This window comes from Panthera pardus, unplaced genomic scaffold, assembly GCF_024362965.1.
Source record: "Panthera pardus isolate Hobbes unplaced genomic scaffold, ASM2436296v1 HiC_scaffold_27, whole genome shotgun sequence".
Lineage (NCBI taxonomy): Eukaryota > Metazoa > Chordata > Mammalia > Carnivora > Felidae > Panthera > Panthera pardus.
The window spans coordinates 97,502,007-97,525,449 of NW_026526843.1; the positions used below are offsets into that span (position 1 = coordinate 97,502,007).

The 23,443-nt window shown below is 38.2% G+C and overlaps 1 protein-coding gene across 18 annotated transcripts in view; it reads left to right on the forward strand.

The window, feature by feature from the left end:
- DMD (dystrophin) overlaps positions 1-23,443 on the forward strand; it is a 2,111,713-nt gene that overhangs the window by 1,079,191 nt on the left and 1,009,079 nt on the right. The window lies entirely within an intron of this gene.

A 23,443-nucleotide genomic window follows, 5' to 3' on the forward strand; every position in this document is an offset into this window, starting at 1 on the left:
AATACTGAGAGTGTGAAATATTTCTAAAGTAAGAAAAAAATGTATATATATATGTATATATATGTAATTCAATACCTATATTAAATTATATATCAAATGAAGTCTTGTATCCAATAAAAAGTAGCTTCTATGATAATATTTAGGCTAAAGGCTCTGCATTGGGTTTTGTAGAAATGATGTGAAATATATTTCATGTAATAGAATGATTAGCATTTAGGCTCTGACAGTGGCAGAAAGCTAGAGGGAAAGAACAAGAGAAAGAGTATAACGGACAAAGCTTTGCTGGAAGTCAAACCACCAGTTTATATCTCAAAGCTGACGCGTTTCCCCTTTTTGGTTTGCCGTCATTTAAGCTTTCAGATGCACCTTGCCCATGGCTAGGTTATTTTCAAAGATTAAAATGCTAAACTGGAAATTAAATGCAACTTAATTCCCAATTTAAATTTCCATTATTTTTGAAAAGTAAGAGATTAAAAGAATTGTGTAATTGCCGTTCTGGCTGAGGAAGTAATGCTGGGAAAGGTAGAACGTGCACGTTGTGGGGAGCATTTAGCTTATTGGAGGAGAGAGGAACCTAAGCTATCATTATTTCGAAACTGGTCTGGAAATCTACCTTCAAATGGAAAATACACTATGTTGTTAGTAATTTCCTTGTCATTTTGCTGTCTCCTTTTCTGTTATAACATAAATTCTGAATTCTTCATTCCAGTTGAGATCTGCCCCCTAGTTATTGTATTAGCTCCTCTAAAGTTAATCAAGAAATAATAAGCTACCCAATATTCCCGATGTCAAAGCAATTATTTTTAGGGTTAAATACTAAACTCTTGACCCTTGGAAGTCAGTAAAATTCCATGTTGTTAATAAAGAAACCTATGCTCAAGTAATAATAAATCTGCTCTCTGAAGCAACTCTAACAAACACGTTTCAAATTTGGTTTATAAAATGCCGAGTCCAGACAACAGGATTTTCCATTTTCCAGTTAATTATCTGAACAGACTGAGCAAGAAGTAAGACTACATCTAATAAAAACGTCCATGGAAGTTCAGCTACGGTTTCCATGTGGCCTTGCTGGGTAACTCATAATGCCTGCCATGAAAATTGCCCAGATAAGGAAGATCTTTTTCTTGTTAGACAGCAGCGTTCCTTGACCATGTTTTCCTTCCAGCACATCAAACATATGCCCTTAACATTCAAGATAAACTTCCCTGAGTGTATCTTTGCACCGTGGACTAGAGCTTACATGAAATAGTACGGGTCAGAGGCAATTTCCAGCGCACTGCTCACTCTCATAAATGCATAATACAAATGAGACTGGTGTTATTGTTTGAATCTGTTTCAATTTATAGATGATGAAACCCTTTGCAAAGACCTGTGCTTTAAATATAATAAGTAGCAAACGATTCGTGATATACTGCACACGTTGTGATGATAGAAATCCATCATCCTGATATTTGGATCTCACAAGTCTCATTGGTGCTTCCACAGATCCCCAACTGCTTCTTCAAGAAGGTTCCAGCTCAGTCTGAATGTAGTCTCACAGCCCACCTCTTTGTAAGACTGAGAAGGTCTTCATCTGGGCCCTATTACGTATCACCTTTTAAATTTTCCTAGTGGTATGTTCATAACCACCACTTACCAGTATCCAAAGCGTGTCTGTCTTTTTCAATTAGAGCTCTATCATCATAAATTAGAGCTTCAAATTGTCTGCTATCTTAGTCCTATCAAAAACCTGCCTGCAGTGCTATTTCAGTGTGACTCTGTAACCAAATCATCAGTTTTAAGGAGCTGCTGACCCTACAGCTTTGTGATTGTGTAACTCCAAGGACCTGCTATACGTTTTTACCTTTGGAAAATCTAGAAAGTGTTCTTGTACTGGAAAGCCACGTGCTTGAGCCATATCACCTTGCCTTCCCCAGAATAAAATATTGGGAGTTCTATTTTAATATTAAGTACTCAGACTCCATCGGAGATCAATTCAGAAAATCATTGAAAATCACTTTTCATATTTGAGGTGTATTTCTCAAAGTCCTATCACTTCAGGTGGTCACTATTATTAGGGCATACTCTCATGGGGCACATGCCTTTCAGAATGTAACACCAACACAAATTTTGTGGCTTTTGAATGATGGTGTTTATTATTTCGTGTAGGGTTAGTTCCTTCTTAGACTCAGCCACTGAAGTGGACATCTGTCACCAACTCCTGAATCTTGCTTAAGGTAATAGATTTAATAAATGTGAAAATTCTTTTTTTAATGTTTATTTATTTCTGAGACAGAGAGAGACAGAGCGTGAGCGGGGGAGGGGCAGAGAGAGAGGGAGACAGAGAATCCGAAGCAGGCTCCAGGCTCCGAGCTGGCAGCACAGAGCCCGACACGGGGCTCCAACTCACAAACCGTGAGATCATGACCTGAGCCAAAGTCGGTCGCTCAACCGACTGAGCCACCCAGGCGTCCCTTTAAATGTGAAAATTCTTTTGGCTGAGTGACGTTAACTTAATACAGGTAAAAGTTACCTTTGGTTCACGGGACATTTTATGTCAAAACACCCTTGTCAGAACTCAGATCATTACTTTGGCCTTTGTTTCTACTACCGAAGTGTTAAAAACAATTTCTCCCAAAAAAGTTTGATACCTAGGAGGACATTTCTGCTTTACTCTTTTTTTTCCCCTCTCATGACAACCTCCAAGATTATGAAAGAACTTTAAAAATAAAAAGGCCTTCTACAGTTGTTAGTGTCTGGCTTGTTTGGTGGTTCAAATGAATAAAGCTAAAACCATTCCGTGGATGGTGCCCAACACAGCTTGGAACCAAACAAAATGAAGCTATTCAGAATTATGTTTTAGAGTCACTGTAGGAGAGAGAGAAAGAGATAGAGAATTTTCATTGTATCAGATCTCCATTGGCATGGGATGGTTAAGGTATATATAATCATTAGACTATAAAGGAACACATAATAGAACGTTTAACAATAGTTAGCATCATTAATATATCTAATAACACTTTTAATATATTTTAATATATTTAATTGATAGTTAACACTTTTAATATATTTCACAACACGTAAAAGTAATTCACTGATATTAATTATAAAAACTGGTTTTGAGAGTTTTGGCCTGGAGAGAGTTCCACCCATAAGACAGATTTCCACATGCTTAGTACATATCTTTATTTATTTATTTATTTATTTATTTATTTAAAAAAAAATTTTTTTCAACGTTTTTTATTTATTTTTGGGACAGAGAGAGACAGAGCATGAACGGGGGAGGGGCAGAGAGAGAGGGAGACACAGAATCGGAAACAGGCTCCAGGCTCCGAGCCATCAGCCCAGAGCCTGACGCGGGGCTCGAACCCACGGACCGCGAGATCGTGACCTGGCTGAAGTCGGACGCTTAACCGACTGCGCCACCCAGGCGCCCCTTTTTATTTTTTTAAATGTGTATTTATTTTTGAGAGAGACAGAGACAGAATGCAAGTGGGTTAGGGGAAGAGAGAGAGGGAGACACAGAATCCGAAACAGGTTCCAGGCTCCGAGCTGTCAGCACAGAGCCCAACACGGGGTCGAACTCACAAGCTGCGAGATCGTGACCTGAGCCGAAGTCGGACACTCAACCACCTGAGCCACCCAGGCGCCCCTGCTTAGTACATATCTTGACTTGGATTTCCTGAATGTCATATTGATTCAAAATATCTCAATCCCTTCCAGCATCCCACAAATTTGCTCTTCTTTCTGTATATCTTGTATTAGCTAATGGCTTCATCATTCTCCCAGTTACCAAGCTGAAAAAAAAAAACTGTAGTCATCATAAACTCCTATCCATTTTGCCTCTTTCTCATGCAGAACTGTACCCAGGTCCTATCGCTTTGACCTCTGAAATGTTTCTCGAGGCGTTTATAATCTGGCAGTCATCTGCATTTTCAGTACTTTCTTTTATCATTCCACTATTTTAAATCGTTTCATTTTCAGTCATGCTACTATCATTTATCCAAATATTTACTTAGCCTCATCAGTAATCATCATCATTATTATTAATTAGAGCGAGCTGCTGAGGATATAAAAGTGAATATGACAGACATGATCCCAGCAGGGATGTCAGACTTTACACAAGTAATCAACTGTGATGAGTCTCTCTGAGGTGCGAGAGTAGAAGGGAGAGAGGGAGAGGGAGCAAGGAGTTGGGGGGAACCATTTGGGTTAGAGTTAGAAATCTGAATTAGTATCTGCATCAGAGAAAGCATCTCTGAAGAGGTGATATTTAAAGAGGGAATGGAAGCATAGGTAATAATTGGCCACACAAAAAAACATTGTGGGGGGTAGGGGAGAATTTTCCTTGCAGAGAGAATACCACACAGAAAGATCTAGAGGAGTGTTGCACTTAAAAGGACTGAAAGAGTGTGACAAGAGTTCTGTTTGGAAGGACGAGGGTCAAGAAATCAAGCTCAAGGGAAAGGGGGACCAGATCCTGGGGAATGTCAGATCCTGTTTGAGAGATTTTTCTTTGCTCTTTGAGATTTGGGAAATCATTAAGGAGTGATCAGCAGGACAGAGTCATGATGTGAACTGTGATTCAGACTTCTTTTGCTAAACAGTGGGAAATGGTTCAGAGAGAAGCAACTATGAAGAAGAAAAGAGGCTATTACTGTAATCTTTGCACGAAGTGATGATGATCTTGACTAAGAGGGCGCTAATGAGGGTGCAAAGAAGAAGACAAGTCTGAGAAAAATGCCAGAGGTAGAATTGACAAGGGTTGGTGTTAGATTGAATGATTATAGGGTAGAATCTAAGGAAACGCTCATCTGTGATTCCCAGTTTCTGACTTCATTTCCTTCCATTTGTGGAAATATTAAAGTAAGTGCTATGTGGGGTGAAATAATAATTGATTAATTCCTAACAAGGTGAAAGGAGCAGATCTGGAGAGAAAGAGGCAGTGAGTTTGTTTTGGATGTGTTCGTTTTGAGATATCTGTGAGATTTCTAAGTGAGGGGTTGAGTAGGCGCTTAGAACAATGAATGTCTGGAACGAACTGTATGTCTCCCCTAAGCATGTCACACAGCTTCATATCAGAGCACTTGTGACGAGAATCTGCCTGGAGGCTTCATTCCTCACCTCTTTTTCTATACTTAGCTAAGATGTCACCTAAAGTAATTCTTGTCTCTCTCCCATCCCCTAGTTTGCTGGTATGATTAATTTTTTTCTTTGTGCCCAAATACTTGTTTTGTTAACCTGATGGACACCTCCTCAAGTGGTACAGTTGCATGATGTGTATGTGACCATTTCGCTCACCATGTTAGGAGCACCTTGAGGGCAGAAAAAAAAATGTTTTCATCCTTTGTGTCCATGCTTAGTACCACATTTGGACCAGCGTAGATCTAGCTTTCTAAAATGAATGTCTTCAATTATGTATCGAGTGCCCATTGTATTCCAAGCAATGTTCTGCACACTATAATACAAGAGAGAATAGGTCTATGCTCTCATAAGCTAAGGTTCTAGTAAGCTGAGTTGGAGGCACATTGAGAGACCAAAAACAAAAAAGGTCAAAGTGGTAAATGCTATGCAGAGAATTAAAGAGAGTTAGAAAGACTTGAAAGTAGTTTTAAAATGTAACTAAAGAGATGATTTCTAGTAAGATATGATTGACAGTAAAGACTCGTCCAAGTAACATTCTGGGGGCAGAGCATTCCAGGCACAGGGGATAGCTGGCGCACAGGTTCTACAAATGAATCAGCTCTATATGTTGAGTGAGGATCAAGAGAACCAGGGCGCCTATAAATTTGTTAGGGAGATGGTGAGTTATATATTCCCTTGTTTTTGAAGCACATCATCTCCTATATCAGTTGAGTTTCTTCTTAGCCTCATCTTATAGGCACGGTAGTTGTGGTAAATCCCTTAATTAGCTCAGGAGATTTACCTAAAGGAGACGTTTGTTCACACCACATAGCCATCCAATAGAAGCACATGATGAGAATGAAAGAAATGAATTTTATTTGTGAAAAGCAAGGGCTGTAGCAGTAGTCGTAGCAACATCAAATTCCAAGGCACATAAGAGTAACCTTTAAGGAAGATTTAAAGGCCAGAAAATAGCCTAGGATCCATGAAGATAGATTTGCTTGAGGTTATAGGTTTAAGCATATATCTTCCTGAGTTTATATGAGTTTAAGTTTATATTGGCCAATTTTATTTGCTTGTTTATTTGTTTCCAACATGTCTTGTCCTAGGGCCAAATGTTTCCCTAGAGAATAACCATTCCGACTATGCCAGTTGCTATATTTTTATGCAACCTTCAACTCCTCATACTGAAGTGCCTCCAGAATAGAAAATAAATCTTTTCAAAATTTCAAAAGAGGCTTTCCATGTATTCCCCCTAAAAGTACCAGGCAGACGTATTTCTAGGTTCCTAACATATTGCATGTTGCCAGGAAGTATATTCCAACCTTCACAAGTTATTCATGTAACCATGCACACTTACTGGTATGCTTCTGTTCTCATTGCTTCTTGGAAGCTAAGTGCCTTCCGGGAAAAAAAAAAAAAAAGAAATCTATGGAAGAAGAAAAGTAATTTTACTTTTAAAATAAGATATATGTGAACCATTGCTTTGTTTTGTTTTTAATTTACCATAGCTTACAAAGGTACCATCACATTAGAGCAGGGGTCAGGAAACTTTTTCTGTGAAGAGTCAGATAGTAAATATTTTAGGTTTTGTAGGCTCTAAGGTCTCTGGTGCAACTGCTCAGTTCTGCCCTTGTAACGTGGGAGCCATCATAGACGATGCATAAATGAAAGTGTGTGGCTGGGTTCTAATAAAAATGTATTTACAGAAAGAGGCAGGGGGCCACATTTGGCTTGAGGGCTGTAGTTTGCAGACTCCTGGTTTAGAGCTAGCAATTTGTCACCAGGCATCAACTGTTTGGGGAAGCCTGTAATTAGGGACTATAATACCTAAAAGATTTATCTCTTCCTTTTTCTCTCTCCTTTTCTGGTTATGAGAGATAAGGGCTAGAAATGTGGTTAATGATAAGGTCCAATCAGTGCAATTACAGTGGTTAGCAACCCAGGTGGCAGCCTGTTGGCCAGTCTTATTTAATCTCTGGCAACTTCATTTCCACAGACCATATTCGTATGTTTGCAATGTCTTTTTTTCTGGCAAGGGAATTATAAATTATAATCATGTGGGATCACCTTGTATTTACAAACTTGGTGTTTAATCAACTCAGGCATCAATTTTCTAGTATGTATGAAGTAACATCTTTTCTCTAAATGCAGACTCTTGCAGCCTTTTCTCCTGTGCACTTTTTCTATGACAATTAACGATGAATTTATTTCACGTGCTGTCATTTATTTCTGCATTTATTTCTGTGTACCTTGAACACGTGAATACAAAGCAGTGTTGTGACATGTATTTTGCCTTAGTCACACATGGTGTTTTCTGGTACTTCATAAAAATAAAATAAAATAGTCTAGTAACATGTTGAATACACAATAATCAAATAACAGAAGAATCTAAGTCGTCAATCTTCCTTTTAAAAACGCACTTTCTTAAAGCATATACATAAACATTCAGAATTGTATTTAGAAGAAAAAGTGTCCTTAGGATTAAAATATTTTAATTGATTAGTATATGAAGTGCTTCTACAGGAAACATCAGAAATCTGGAGACAGACCATTATTTGCTTAGTAACTATTGCCTCAATAAAAACACCTCTGGGATTTTTCAGGAATATTTGATTATTACTTCATGTGTGAATGGGACCTGTCTCTCCTGGAATACCGCTGTGCTCATAAAGAGTGTCTTTTTTCTCCGTTGATTCCCCTCCTTCTTTTTCAGTAGGTCACACGAATAGTGTACCCTCTAAATCCACAGATTGCTAAAAATGTGAAAGTATCTGATTTATATGGATATACCAGATATGTATATATATATATATATAGATAGATATATCACACATAGTGTGAATTCACACATATGTATATGGCTTCAACTGTCAGGTACCTCATGTTCAAAAGAAATGTAATGCTTATTATATTTTGCTACTTATATTTCTATACAATAAGAATAACATAAATATTTTCAACCAAATGCCTTAAAAATTTGAATGAATTTATCATATGACCTATGATTTTTTCCATTTCTTTCTCTTTTTTTTTTTTGCGTATCATTATGAACAATGATCTGAAAAAAAAAGGGGAGTGGGAGGGGGAAAGCTTTCCCAGATTAGCAAAGGATTATTGAGTTTAGAATGAACAAAGTCTACAAATCATTCAGGGAAATTCAGCCCTTTTGTTTTATGTTGTCTTATTTCTGGAACCATCCAGTTCCCTGAGATGAATAATCAGCCATCTATTTGATAAACCTCTAAATTAGGCTCAAACTCTAGTAGTCTATTGAACTTTCGTGTCCGCCTTCTGTTTTAGTAATCCCATCTGTATTTCTGTATATGAGTTATAGACACATTGGGTTAATTATGTTGTCCTCCATTTTGAGGGAAAGAATACTTTTTATGACATTAATAGGAATTTGATTTTCTCCTTTAATTAGCCACTCTTCATTTTGATGGAGTTACAGTGATAAGGTGAATATTACACTGAAAGCATAATACCTTGTATATTATTAGATGATTATTGAATGTATTAACAATAAAAATTAATTTTAAAATATAAGACCAGCATGTTAAATATAAGCTGTGCACATGTGTTTCAAGCAAAAATGTACACACTTATTTGTCCATTTACACAAATTATCTTATATGGTAACTTTGAATATGAGTATCTACCTTCACATATTTTCTTTCTTTCTTAGATGAGATTGGTGTTCGCTTTTCTGTAGCTGCAACAAAGAACACAAAGATAATTCTTAGCGCAGTTTCACTGAAACTCACTGTTATTCTGATCCAACAAAGTGTAAATAAGTGTGTGACTTAATGATCCTTTTAAATCCTGCCACTAACATTAAGCAAGGACAAAGACAATAAAAATAAAATTAGGAGTAGAAACATTAAAAGAGAAAGGATTAATAAATACAAAATAAGGGATAGGATTTCATTATCCATTGTTGAGAAGATATTAGTGCTTAGGGAAAAAATTGCCTGATCATAGTGTGCGGTGGTAATAAAGAACTGTTAGTGGGTCACTTTTTGGGATGATCCTTGAGAGTCACATGTCAGAGATGAATCACAGGGTTCTACGGTGGAAACCAAGACTACAGTGTATGTTAACTAACTTGAACTGAAAAAAAGAAAGAGTTTAGTCAAGAATGTAAACCACAAAAAAATTAACAAACTTAAAAAAAAGGAAAGGAAAAGAAAAAACTATTAGTGGGTACTTTTTCCCCTTAAAACTTTCCTTCTCTGATTAATGTTTAATTTCACTTACTTTAATATATAAGGCATCACAATATAAGAAGTATTTCAAGGGCCCTGTGATAGTTAATCAAGTGAAAACATATTGCAGATTAGCTGAGCGGTATGAAATATTTATTAATTTTGGGAAAAGTAGATCAAGGTTCACAGTTATTTTCATATGAATGCATGTTTTCATTCATTAATTGGAATACACTTTGACCGTTTACCAATATGGCTAGTTTTTATGTAGGTAGATACAGATATATGTCACCCTTTGATCATATTCCAATTTTATTTTGAAGGATAACAGGTATAAATACAGTCTGAGGGAGTATATGAGAGTCTAGTCAGGAAAACAGTTGCTCTAACCTAATACAACAGTTCCAACCACAGGTGATTCTGCTCAGGGGACACAGACATTGTTGTCAGTCACAACAGCAGAGATGTTACCAGCATTTAATAGGTAGGGGCAGAGATGTTAAGCACCATACAAGACACACAACAGTCTCCCATAGCAAATAATTATCTATGTCAACATATCAATAATGATGAGGTTGAGAAACCCTGATCTAGTACAAGAAATTTAATATGAGGAACTAGTTACAAAAAATGTTGAGGCATTTAAAAAGGCCAATGAGGGATTGTGAGGCAGTCCAGAGATTAGCATCTATGGGAAGCAATTGCCACTTCTAGGATTTTAGAAACAAGAGAATAGGGGCTATTACCAAGGCCCAAGAGCCAGACCAACTGGGGCTACAGCCGAATTGAGATGGATGTTGCTGATTAGAAGTTGGAATCAAAGAGGGAGCGTCTTTCCTGTACACACTGGAATCGCACGGAGTATGCCACCCATGTTGGAATCACTACCAGAAGTAGAGAGAACTGGAAGTAATACCCTTGTTTCTCTCTTCTTCCTAACTGCCAATCTTTTATCAGTGCTTCCCATTGGCCATAAACAGTAGGAAGCTAATTGACAAGGAATTTGGGGGAAATGTAGGCTGCAAAGGACATGGGAGGAATTGGATTTGAGAGCAAATAGAAAAATGATCAACACAAGGAATAGGAGACACATAACTTTCTAATTTTATTATTCCAGCATTCATGGCGTTTTTATACCCCTATTTTTTCTTATTGGGAAATATGAAAATATATCAAAAGTAACAGGTGTAGTAGAGTTACAGTATGCATACTAATTGATATTAACTCTCAGAGGAAACTAGGAAAAAAAGAAGGAACTTGCTAAAGGAGAGAGTGTGGGGATAGCATTAAAAAAACTATTATCACACCTATTGCAACTAAATCCTTTGGTTGATGAATTTTCATTCCTATCTTTCTTTCAAAATTGAGAAGATAGTGTGTGACTTTTTCTTTGTTGCCATTGTATTGATGTCAAAAATAAAGAATATGCATATTCTAAGGGGAAAAAATGAGTGGAAACAACAACAACAAAAAAGAAACACCATGGAATGAACAAATATTACAACACTCTTATCTCAGTTAAAACTGAAAATGTCATCCGTCTTTTCTCCAAATAGAAATTAGGTAACTGAGGTATTAGAACTTTCACTTCCAGAACTCTAGAAGGCAACTAGAGAGGGCAAGTCTAGAGAGGGGTCAGATGGCATGGGGTTGTGGAAAGATGGACCTATGTAGAGACCACATTTATAATTATTGTAAAAACTTTTACTTCCATGGGCGCCTGGGTGACTCAGTCAATTTAGCATCTAACTCTTGATTTCGGCTCCTGTCATGATCCCAAGTTTGTGGGATTGAGTCCCGCGTTGGGCTCTATGTGGAGACCGGAACATACTTAAGATTCTCTCTCTCTCTGTCTCTCTCTCTGTGTCTCTGTCTCTGTCTCTCTCCCTCTCCCTCCCTCCCTCCCTCCTCTCTCCCTCTGCCCCGTCCCCAACTTGTGCACTCTCTCTGTCTAAAATTAAAAATAAAAACATTTTCCAACATCACCCAAACCTACTACAGCCTTTGTTTTCAGATCGTCAGTATTTTATTGGTTCACCAGCATCACTTTATATATGGATACATAGAAACTTCCTCTTATGTTTTACTTAATCAATGTGATGGAAACCAGATTGATTAAATCAGAATACTTATATACAAACCAAAATTAAGACTTTAACTCTGTATATGAATCATCATGTGAAAACAGGGGCCATGTCTCCAATCCCAGTCTCAATGTCTTATGGAAATCCAAGGCGAGAGTAAGAATGGTTCAGAGAAACTATTATAGTTAATGGTTAAACAATGCAGTTTGCTTATTATGTTACTCACAGGCTAGTGTTTGTTTGTTTGTTTGTTTTTTAATGGTTGTTACTTAAGCAAAGTTATCTGGGGAATTCCTTAGTTTCATTAACATACATCCCATAGTTACTAGCAAAGGGAAGATAAGCCCGGACAAATAAGAAGTATTTACCAAATAAACCAATTGGCCTCATGAAGCCATGACACCCATGCACTTAGGGTGTTTATGAATCAAGATAGAAAAGATGTGAGTAGATGATGAATAAAAATATACATCCTTTTATTGCTTTCCTTTGGTTCTCACAGTAAGCTATTTGTTGGGAGACTATGAGAACTCTTTGTTCTTCAGTACCTCAAGGGATGCATCCATAATACAAAGTATGTGTGGTGATGAGCAATATGTATAATGCAAGATTATAGAGATCAATTAACTGCCCTTGTGTAAGCAGTCATTTCTAAACAAGACCCTAAAATCATTAACTATAATGAAGTTCAATCATATGGTCTACTTTTAACAAATCCATATCAACTTAAGGGGATTGGCCACCTCATAGCTATACCGCAATAGAGGAAGATTATGTCTTTCTTGGTACTATGGCAACTTATGAAGTTGTCCAATAGTCTAGTACATCTTAGGGCAAAGGTATACTTTTTTCTCCATACACGAACCTGGAAGATTAATATCTAGGAACTAAAAGAGGATAAATTCACTCAGCATAACAAAGGACAGATCATCCAGGCAATTCAAAGCAGGCGCAAATTACACAGGCAGTCTATTTGACTCACCAGCTCCTTAAAGCAGAGAGAAAAAAGAAAGGAGTAGGGTCATATGGACAGAAGAGCTATGACTTGGGAAAATTTTGCAAAAGCTGATTATGTTTTGTGTAGTTTATGTGGGCCTGGTAATTTTTGAAAGTTATTTACAAGACCAGGGTAAGTGATAGTGACATGTGCAAGCATGAGAAGACTTCAAGGGAAGACTTACTAGTTCAACGAGGTGATAAAGAGGAGTGGGACCAATTATTTTCACTAGCCATCAAAGCAGGAAAATAATCAGCTTGAGCTCAGCAGGGAAAATTTAGGTTAAATATTAAGCAACAGTTTGTTATATATCCCAACTGTTTTCTTAGAGTCACTTCCATAATTTCCTACTTTCCCTTGGGGGATTTAGATTTTTTTTTAACTATAATTGGTCAAGGCTTGATTTTATGTCAGTCTTTTAAAGTTATTTTAGAGACTATTAAAAATGGCTTAAACTCTCCCAAGAAGATTGGTTATTCTTCGCATTTGTTGCTAGAAGATGAGGTCAAGAGTCCAATGATAAGTCTGAAAGCAATATATTAATGTGTATGTGGCCATGAGGAGGTAGGACCATTGCCCAGAATTCCAGAGATCGAGATGGTATGTGCTGTTCTAGAATTAAGAAGGATTTATTTCAGTTGTCAGCAATCTAGCTTGGGAGACTGCAAATCAAGTAAGGCTTCTTCCTCAGGAATGGGCCATGGACAAATGGCTCCTTGAGAGACATGGATCATCAGGGCAGACCAAATGATCATTCTGATGGACAATTTTGTAGGGCTCCTCATATGTTCATCACTGGGCCAATAGGATCTTCAGAGATGGGACAGGTCCCAGCCTTCAGGTAGGACTTACATACTAAAGTCAAAGGCAGGTTTATCTTCTTTAATCCTCAGAACAATCCTAGAAGGCAGCCTTAATTATTATATGCAAGTTACAGTTGAGGAAATTCAGGCTTCAACAGGTTAAGAAACTGGACGAAGATAGCAAAGGTGGTTAAGTGTCAGAGTGAGAATTTGATTCCCAGATTTTATTCCCAGATTTTAAAGCCTACACTTCCATCCACACATGGCATTGTCTTTCTATTGTAAATGTATCACTAAACCCCTTTCACATTGAAGCACTTGAACTTTTTCCCAGTATGCAGAATCAGACCAGCATCATTTGTGCAATATTTTAGCTCATTTATGGATAAAATATTATCTTGTGGGCTAACTTATGAAGTCTAACCACGTTGGATTCCTTTGGTTAGGGACAGGCTTGATTCCAGGGGATGGGAATGCACAGGTAGGGGTGAAGTGAACCCAGCCAGAAAGGTTAGAGAGCATCTAGCAGATCATTAAACAGCTGCCTTTCAAATGTGCAGAACACAACCCATTCGTAAGCTGGGGACTGCCTATATTGATTCTTCCCAGGGAAGTTACTTATTTTTATACATGTGTGCTGTGTTCTATCCATAATACAGTTGGACATGGTAAAACTCAAGTGCGTTATAAAAAGAAAAACAGCTGCTACTAATAATGCTGTTTGTTTTTCTTTGTATCATGGAAGCGGTAAGAACCAGTTTTCTTTCTCTTTTCCCGGGTGTTTTTTAAATAGTGTCAAAGAATGTGAATTATTTTGTCACAGTGAAAAGCAAAGACCAGAACTTTCCTGTTATGCAATTTTGCATGACTGTTCCTTCCGGTGGCTTTACACATTCCCTCATTTACCCATTTATCAAATACTTAGTTGGTGTCTTCTATGTGCCAGGTATTGCTTTAGGTACAGGGATAACATAAAAAAAGCAGGCCAAACTCCTCTGTTTAAGGAGCTCATATACTAGTGGGGAAGTTAGAAAAAGTGTGAAATAAATAAATAGGTACTGTGCCAAATGACAGTGTTAAGAGGAGAACTAGGGTAAGGGGGACAGAGAACAAGTAACAGGAAGACCACTGTGAGGTGATATTTGAGCAGAAATGTCAAGGAAGTGGAGGCATTGGCCCTTCATGAATGTGAGAAAGAACATTTCAAGTAGAGGAAACAGCAAATGCAAAGTCTTGAGGAATGGCATGTGTATAGTATTTTTAAGTGTTTTCATTTTGAAATGAATAATCACTGAAGTTGTAAAAATAGCTCAGAGGAGTCCAGAATACCCTGTACCCAGCTTTCCATAATGGTTGCAGCCTCCATAACTACAGTATAAAAACCAGAAAATTGACATTGGTACAATCTATAGGCCTTATTCTGATCTCACCAGTTTTTACGTGTACTCATTTGTGTGTGTTTCATGTTCATTCATAGCATTTACAGAGTCACGTAACCACCACCACTATCAAGATGTGGATCATTTCGTCGTCACAAAAGAACTTTCTTGAGCTACTCCTTTATGGTCGTATCCATCCAGGCCCCTAATCCCCATCCCTCATCCCTGGCAACTACTAATCTGTTCTCCTTCTCTATAATTTTGACTTCTCAATAAATTTGTTTAAGTGGAATCATCATTTAGGGAGAGAAGTAAGATGAATTGACTCAGGCTTTGATAGATCACTCTAGCTGCTGGTAGAAAACAGACGATAGAGTAATTAACGAGGAAACAAGGGGCCATGGCAATAATTCAAGTGAGAAATAATGGTGGTTCTAAACCAGGATATTTCCAGGGTAGATGAGAAGTAGATAAGTTCTGGATGTCTTTGGAAGGTAGCACTGCCAGGATTTTCTGGTAAGTTGGGTGTGCATGTAACAAAAGAGAGAGGAGTCCAGGATGACTGGAGAATGGAGAAAATGAGAGAAATATTAGATTAGATAGTAGAGACTTGGAGGTAGAAACAAGAGTTTGGGTTTTCATTTGTTCGAAAGCTTGTTAGACATCACAGTCAAGTAAAAAAAAAATAAGTGTAGTTGCATATAAGTCTGGGATTCAGGGAAGCAGAATGGGCTGGAGATAAATGCTTAAGAGTCGTCTGTGTGGAGACACTGTTCACAGGCATGCCACCTTGGAGTACATAGCTGTTTTGGCAGGGTTTTCATGACAGTTCATATTGCTTCATATCCATAGCAGCCTTTAAAGTGATTTGGGCCAGCAGTTTAAAAACTGTTACTTGACCGTGTTGTTCTGGAGACTCAGCATCAGTGATCACGTGGAAAAGGCACATTTTGGGAGTCCTTGCTACAGCAAGAATACTAGGATGCACTATTCTTCCTCCATGTTCATGTCTGTAGGGGATCATGCGTGTTTAATGGGCACAGTTCCCTGGTCACGTTCACGTGTTTAATGACAGAAAGCCCTGGTCACAATCTGGCGCTTCTATATGGGAAGCTGAGGAAGGTCTCCAGCTGAGAAGCCAGTGGCAATGGGAATACAACCCACACCCCGGGCTAAAGTTCACCTCTTTTCCCCTTGCTGTTCTTTCTTAGCACCTTTTTTTTCTCCTTTTTTCAAGACCCTTATTCAACTGGGCTTTGAATTTTCACGCTGTAGCCTATAGTCCCTAGGAAGTGAATTTACTTCACTTGACCTGAGTGTCCTCATCTGTAAAATGGATGGTTTGATGATGTCTTTAGTCCTAACATTCAGTGGTTCTGAGAGTTTGAGCCCCCTGTCTTGTTGAATGTTAGTTTTACCTTTAACCAACCCTTCCTTCTTTTGCTCTGCCTTTCACATACTTCAGAGAGTATGATGCACATCCTCTTTACCTCAGGGTTTATTCTTTCTAACTGCCTTCCCAATTCAATTAACTTACCCGGTCAAAAATATTAGTGGCTATTTTGACTTAGGTAAATTTGCAATTTATCAAGGTCTTTAATAACACAGAATAGACTGGTAAAAGAAAATAATATTTATTTGAATACCTTAAGTGCCAGGTACTACATACATTTTAATGTATTGAATCCTCCAATAAACTCTGTAAGGTAGATACTATTATCAATCCTGTTATGTAAATGAAAGAACCAAGTGTGAACAAAGCCTAAAGTTTCATACAAAGGTCTACAGCTGATGAGTATTAAAGGCAGGATTTGAGCCCTTGTCTGGTTGTTTCCAGAGCCACAGTTTTTTGTTTTGTTTTTGTTTTTCATTATCACATCCTGTCGTCCAAAATGAGTAATGCAGGAATCCTGAACACAGTGGCCTGTGATGGAAGGAGTCACAGTCAGCAAGAAGGCAGAACATTGCAGCCTTGTTCCACTCCAGTCAAGGTTAACTTCTCCCGGGGAAGTCCTTATGGATCTCTGTTCCCTCAGGGAATCTTCCAGAGTCCATGATATAGGATCTCCCTTAAACTATATGAGACTACGAGAATACCCTTGATGGGTCTTAGGGTAACACCTAGCCATTGGGAGTCAGACTCCTCCTGAGCTGAATTCAGTGTTCCTGCAGCTACCAAGGAACTGAATCAGGGATATATGATGGCTTTATATTTAGTTACAGTGGTCACTTTTCCCTATAATGACTTCAGCCTAATAGATCACAGGCAGTCAAAGCAACCGAGAATAGCTAAAGTATAACTGAGAACTCATTGCCCACTGACCTTCAGTATGTTTGCACATAAGAGGCAACCATAAAACATGCATGAAACAGAGTAGCTAGCTTTCCAGAGCCCCTAACACCAAGTCTGTATGAGTTCTGATAAGGCATTGACTATTATTAAAATGGCAGACTCCACATACTTAGAATTTATTGTTTTCCTTTCAGTCACCAAACTGGTGCTGGTGACAATCCTCTGCATATGTTAAGCTATATATATATATATATATATATATATATATATATATATATATATATATATATATTGGTGATCTTATCATCTCTAATATTAAAGTTTACATTTGCAAGCCGTACATCTCATATTGTTCATTTTAAAAACCGATACTGATTGGTATCTTATACTACAACTTGTACCATGGGTCAGGTTCCAATACAGCAAGTATCACTGCAATAAAAATTCTCTTAACACTACATCAACAAAACCTTTCATGTTTAAGTAACCAGCCTGATAGTGTGAAACATTTCTGAGCAAAGCATGCTAGGAAATTCTCAACAAGTATTTGGCCTGGCTGAGAAAACTTTACTGTATTAAGAACATAGCCATCAGTGTAGGATTGTTTCTAAACCAAGCTTCAGAAGTCAAATCAGCATTGTCATATAATGACCATTTGTCGAATGCGTATTGAATGAAGAGATTCATATAATCTACCCTAGATTGTGTTGAAGTTCGGTGTGTGGCATATAGATCCTGAAGGAATGAATGGGCACAGAGTAATTTTTTCTGAAATGCAAATTCAATGGGGTCACCTCCTTGCTAAAAATCTTTTGATTAGTTTTCCATAGCCTCCAGAATATTATTTACAGCAGTGCTTTTCAAACTTTGATATATAAAACAATCACCTGGGGATCCTTTAAAAAAGCAGATTCTGATTCAGCAGGTCTGCGGTAGGACCCAAGCTTGTGCATTTCCAATAAGTGCCCAGATTATAGCAGTGCTGCTGTCTGCAGACCACACCTAGAGTAGCCATGGCAAAAGCTACTTAACATGGCATGAAAAACTGTTCTTTTATGATTGGACCCTAAGTCTCACTTTTGGTTTTTGCTTCAATTGTGCATTTCCCTGAAAAATGCCAATATCTTGTAATGTCTATCTTGATGCTGGGTTTCCCCCCAATTCTAGACCTGGGTGACCCCTACCTCCCTCAAGTCTTAGCCCAGACATCATACCCACAAAAAGATTTTCCCTGGGTTAATGTCACTCCCATATGCTTCTAGTGTAGTACTGGGACCGAAGCCTATCACAGGCCTGATCACAGGCAATGGTGGCACCAGTGATGCCATCAAGATGCCTGGATGAGGAGATGAATGAGGGTCAGAGGACTTGCAAAAGTACGTTTGCAGAGAAAAATGCACTGTTTCTACTTAAATTGTATACTTATTTGGGATGACTAATGAAGAGGCGAAAGTCTCTGAATCTACCCCTTGGCACCACTTCTTTCTTATCTCCTTTTGACTCACATGTCTGTTTCTTCCATATGTGGAATGCCAGCTCCCCATGTATAACCAATAAAATCTGTTCCTAAGACAGAGCTGAGTTTATTGCTTACCATGGTAAAGGAAGACCACCAACTTGATAGAGCTTGGTAGTGACTCATCAGAGGAAAGTTGGATTTTATTGAGAATTTGCAGTTTAGTTCAAGGCGGATCATTCAATATGGGGCCATAATTAGGACTGGGTTAGGATCATGATATTACAACTTAGGTTTAGGTGGAAACACCATGGCAAGGATTTTGAGGCAAGAGATTTAGAGAGTGTTATGGTGTGAACTCTCTATTGATGCTTTTTACTGAAGAGTTGATGGGACTTTGGGCAAGTTACAGTAATGAACAGTCAAGTTGCTTGCTTAGGCAAGAGTCTGCTGGAATAGAGGAGTTATGTTTTGTTGTTGTTGTTGTTGTTGTTGTTGTTGTTGTTTGTTTGTTTTTTGGGGTTTTTTTGAAAGTTTATTTCTGTGTGAGAGAGAACATAAGCAGGGGAGGGGCAGAGAGAGAGAGGGACACAGAATCTGAAGTAGGCTCCAGGTGCTGAGCTGTCAACACAGAGCCCGAGGTGGGGCTTGAACTCACGAACCGTGAGATCATGACCTGAGCCAAAGTTGGACGCTTAATCAACTGAGCCACCCAGCCACCCCTAGAGGAGTTATGCTGATGAAGACAGTGAGATAGTAAGTCATGTTAATGTTGTCTGAGTAAGCTGTCTGAGTATAAGTGGTAGGCAGCTTTGGTTCCCCATTGCCCAAGCTTTTTGTAATGTAGTTGATTTGGGCTCTGGAATAAATTGAGAGCTTCCTAGGGTTGCGACAATGTCTTTATAATCTCTGAAATATCTATGTACTGCACAGAACCTGCCATAGAATAAGCATCCAATAATTGTTGGTTGGGCAGATGCTGTCGTAGAGTATGCAGTAAATAAAAACGGCAAGATGACACAAGTTTACTATCATTTAGAAGAATAGCATTGTGTTGCATTGGTATTTGCTACTCAGTATGGGGTCCACAGAGCAGCAGCATAAGTATTACTTGGGTACTTATTAGAAATGCAGTGTCTCAGGAGCCACCCCGGACCTAGTCCTAATTATGCAGATTATACGTTATTAAGACTATGCCCAGGTGATTTATATTACATTAAGTTTTTGGAGTATTGCTTTAATATCTGTTTAATCCTCACCTGATGAGGTATTATTAGTCCCATTCTCAGATGTGCAAGTTGAAGCTGGAAAGTTTAAATAACTTGTACAAGGTCAAACAGCTTATGGGTAACTGAGCCAGGATTTTTCCTAAGTCTTTTGCCTTCACTACAAACATCTCCGCTACTGCCCTAGAATGGGATTCACTATAGCAACTCAAGAAGAATAAATATACTAACAATCTAAATAATGATACACACTTGGATAAGTACATTTCTTTTCAATTCTAATTTCTCTTCCCTTTCAAGTCTCCTGATGCATAAAAATATGAACAGCAGGTATGAACAACTTTTAGGCGCTGTGCTTTGATCCTTTTGCCATTCAAGATGTTTGATTTGCATTCTGCAAAGGAGTCTGTGATAACCTCTCTGATGCAGACCACACCATTAGCAAAGGAGGGGCTGATCCACTTTCATTTGAGAGCTGAGTGGCTGTGAGTTGCTCAGAGGGAAAGGATGTCTATTTACATACTGTATTGATTATTTATAAATAAAAATCCCCCATTCTTTCTTCTGTCGTGAAATCTATAGTTAGGGAGTTAGAAGGAGGATCAGAACTGCATACATTTTCATCTGCCAAGCTGGATAACTAGCTTCAACATGATATAGATGGCACTGAAATAGCACCTCAAGTATCAGGCTTTATCAAATTTAATCTATCCATAAGGCAACTGCCAATGATATTTTAGAGAAGAAAAGTAGATCGAAAAGATAGATAACCCAAGTAGCAACTTCTGTAAAATCATAGGCCTATAATAGGTATCTGGGAGATATAAATATCAAGTGTATTTCTCCTTCATTTATCATTTATCTGCTCATTTGACAAGTATTTATTGAACACCTGTTATGGTCTAGATCTATGCAGTAAAGCTGCAGGTGTAAGTAGGTCTTCCTGAGAATATACATAACATCAGAACTGGGCGTTTTGTGTCTGTAAGCCGATGATTTCTTCAGAGGATATTTAGAGGTGGAGTAACAGGCAGCAAAGAATACACTAGTCAGTTGGGATACATAAACACTTGAGCGCCGCTTAGGTTACTAACTTCCTGTTTTGTTTTGGGTACACTTAATCACTGTTTACTAAACAAGCACATCGTAATCTGTAAATATTGTCGTGAATAGCACAGTAGAGCCCACCACATCAGGATGTCATCTACCAAATTAGGTGTCTTCCCCAGCTGTCCCAACTTGCACACGCCTGCACCTGCAGACAGGTGCTTGCCAGAGATTGCTTCCAGGTGTGTGTCTGTGGGAAGGCCCCTTTGATGCAGGGCTCTTTGGAACCTTTCTCTCTGGCGCCAGGAATTAACCTGGGAATTCCTTGCCAGTGTGGGTTTTGTCATAGAACAGTAACATGGTAAAGAAGGTGCCTCTGAATTTAGGGTCATTAAGAAGTTGTTGTAGAAGTAGTAAAACTACCTCAAAGAATGGTATTCCTTTATTTAACCCATTGTGTAATTGTAATGGAAGTTTGATGAACAGCTCCAGAGGGTTAATAAGTATACATCTGCACATGTAGAGCTGATTTCAAATACATATTATATCAATGAATTAAATAAAGCCTGATATTTCATGGACCATGAAAATGAACTATTATGAGAGATGTTCCCCCTGCTATTCAAAAGTAGAGCGTTCATACGCTTAAATGGCGTTGAGAAGTAATTACCATTTTGCAAAAGCAAAAATCCCCTTCAGTTGTCTTTCACTTAGTGAAAACAGGTACTAGTGTAGGTCTTTTGTAAAAGTAAAGTGACGTAAAGTGAATTTTCAGATAGGGGGGACATCTGTACTATAAATTGCTGCAGCAATAAGCAAATGCTGCATACGGCTTTCAATACACTTTTTAAATGTTGTATAATTGGATTCGCTTAAACCGGTTTTACTTTAATTACAGTATGGAAGTAATTCAGTGACTTCTAATTTGACTCCATTATCCATTCAATATTCAATATTTAACCAAATATTTATCAAGTACTGACTGTGTTCTACAAGTTGGGGCTACAGTTTCAAACATGACCGTTGACGTCTTTCACGTTGCTCACAGTGAACGATCTCCCTCAAGGTATCAGGTCTGTAGTTTAACATCGTGATTTAAGACTTGTTAGGGGTAAAAAAAGAGGGGGGGCTGTCTTTGTCTAGGTGAATATGCTCTGAGTGCTTCCAGAAACAATCTTTACTGGGTAATGCAAGCTGTGCGTGGAGTGGAATTGAGTCCAATCCATGATCCAGCAGAGCTTCAGCCCAGGTTTTCTTTAGAGCCTTTGCTACACACAAAGTTGGCTGATGTGCCATTCAGCATCCCAGCAGCTCTTTCTCTTCACACTAGCAATGGCAAAGCTTTGTGCGGAGGCATTGCTGGCTGCTCTGAACTAAAACCATCCGTGAGGACCGTAAGAGGGTTTTTGCACACCTTATTAAGGTAGGCAATAGTGTGTCTGTGTGTGTGTGTGCCTAAAAGCCTGAAGACATCTGTTGAGAGGAAAGTGCTCTTCCGTGGGTCTGGCTGCCTCTATGTAAGTCTTCTATTCTGATGCAGGAGCGTGTGAGCAGTAGGTGGGAGGAGATGCTTTTGTACTTGGAATGCCGAGGTCCGGATTAAGTGATATTGCAATAGCTAGTTAGAGGCAGAATAAAGGGCTGGAGATCAAAGCATTCAAAAATGCATCCTCCCATTATTTCTCTGTTCTCAAGTTAAACCACATCATTGTAGAGGAAATTAAACACACATTCACACACACACACACACACACACACACACACACACACACACACACTAACAGCAAGGGCAAGTAGCCCAAATGTAAGGTTCTTTGAGCAGCTCTGGTGGTCCAGCTTTTGAAGTCTCCTTCTTAGACCCAATTTGTTTGGCTCCTCTGGAGGGGGCAATTCACATCCACTTCCCTCTCTTGGAGCATTTCCTTCTTCTCTATTCCAATAGGGAACAATAGAGTTTAACAGTAACAGGAGATTTTTTTTTCCCACAATTGTGCCCTCTTCTGCTTTTAAAGGTGTTTTTAAGAGACTCCTGCTTAAGGGAAGGTTGGTGCTCGTGCATGAAGGCAGCAATCAACTTTTAGTATCAATGCTTACATTAAATTTTCTTTCTGCTTTACTAAAGCGGTCATTAAAATTCAGTGTAAGTAGCATCAAACTTTATCATCAAAATCTGCTTTGTTTAAAGCACCTTGATTTTTTTGAAAACTGCCTTCTCAGTTTATATACACATCGCTTCCTTTCTTAGAATATCAAAATTCTTTGTGCCACAACATTAAGAAACACTAGGTTGTGCCTCTATGTTGTTTTTTTTTTTTTTGAGAAAAAATATTGTGTTCAAAAGTTTGATTTTTCAAGTTTTAAGATGTGATTCTCGTTGTAGGAAATTGAGTTGCACACTATGATATTTACCTCTCTTTTGCATGTACTTTTGCAATTAACATGTGGTTAGATGATAAAATAGAATGATTTATTTTTTATTTATAGTTGACAAAGTTATTAAGTGAGGTTTTACTTCCAGCAAGAGTTTAGAAAAGATAGCCAAAACAGGTAGCTGGACTTGGAAGATATCTTTACACTTCTAAATTTTACCTTTATTCACTTGGGTTGTGATTTAATCATTGCATATGCCTCTGCCTTGAAGTAAATGCATTATTTATAATGGATGCTGTGTTTTAATAAAAAGGAAACAATTATGGGCTGTCTGTTGTACATTTGAATGTTGTCATTTTTTTTTTTGCTATATTTATAACCTCCTTTTTCCCTCTCCTGAGGTTTACTTTGGAAATGAGGCATGCTCAATCATAGGCTGACATTCAGCTTCTATGTTTTAAATTCAAATGCTGTCAA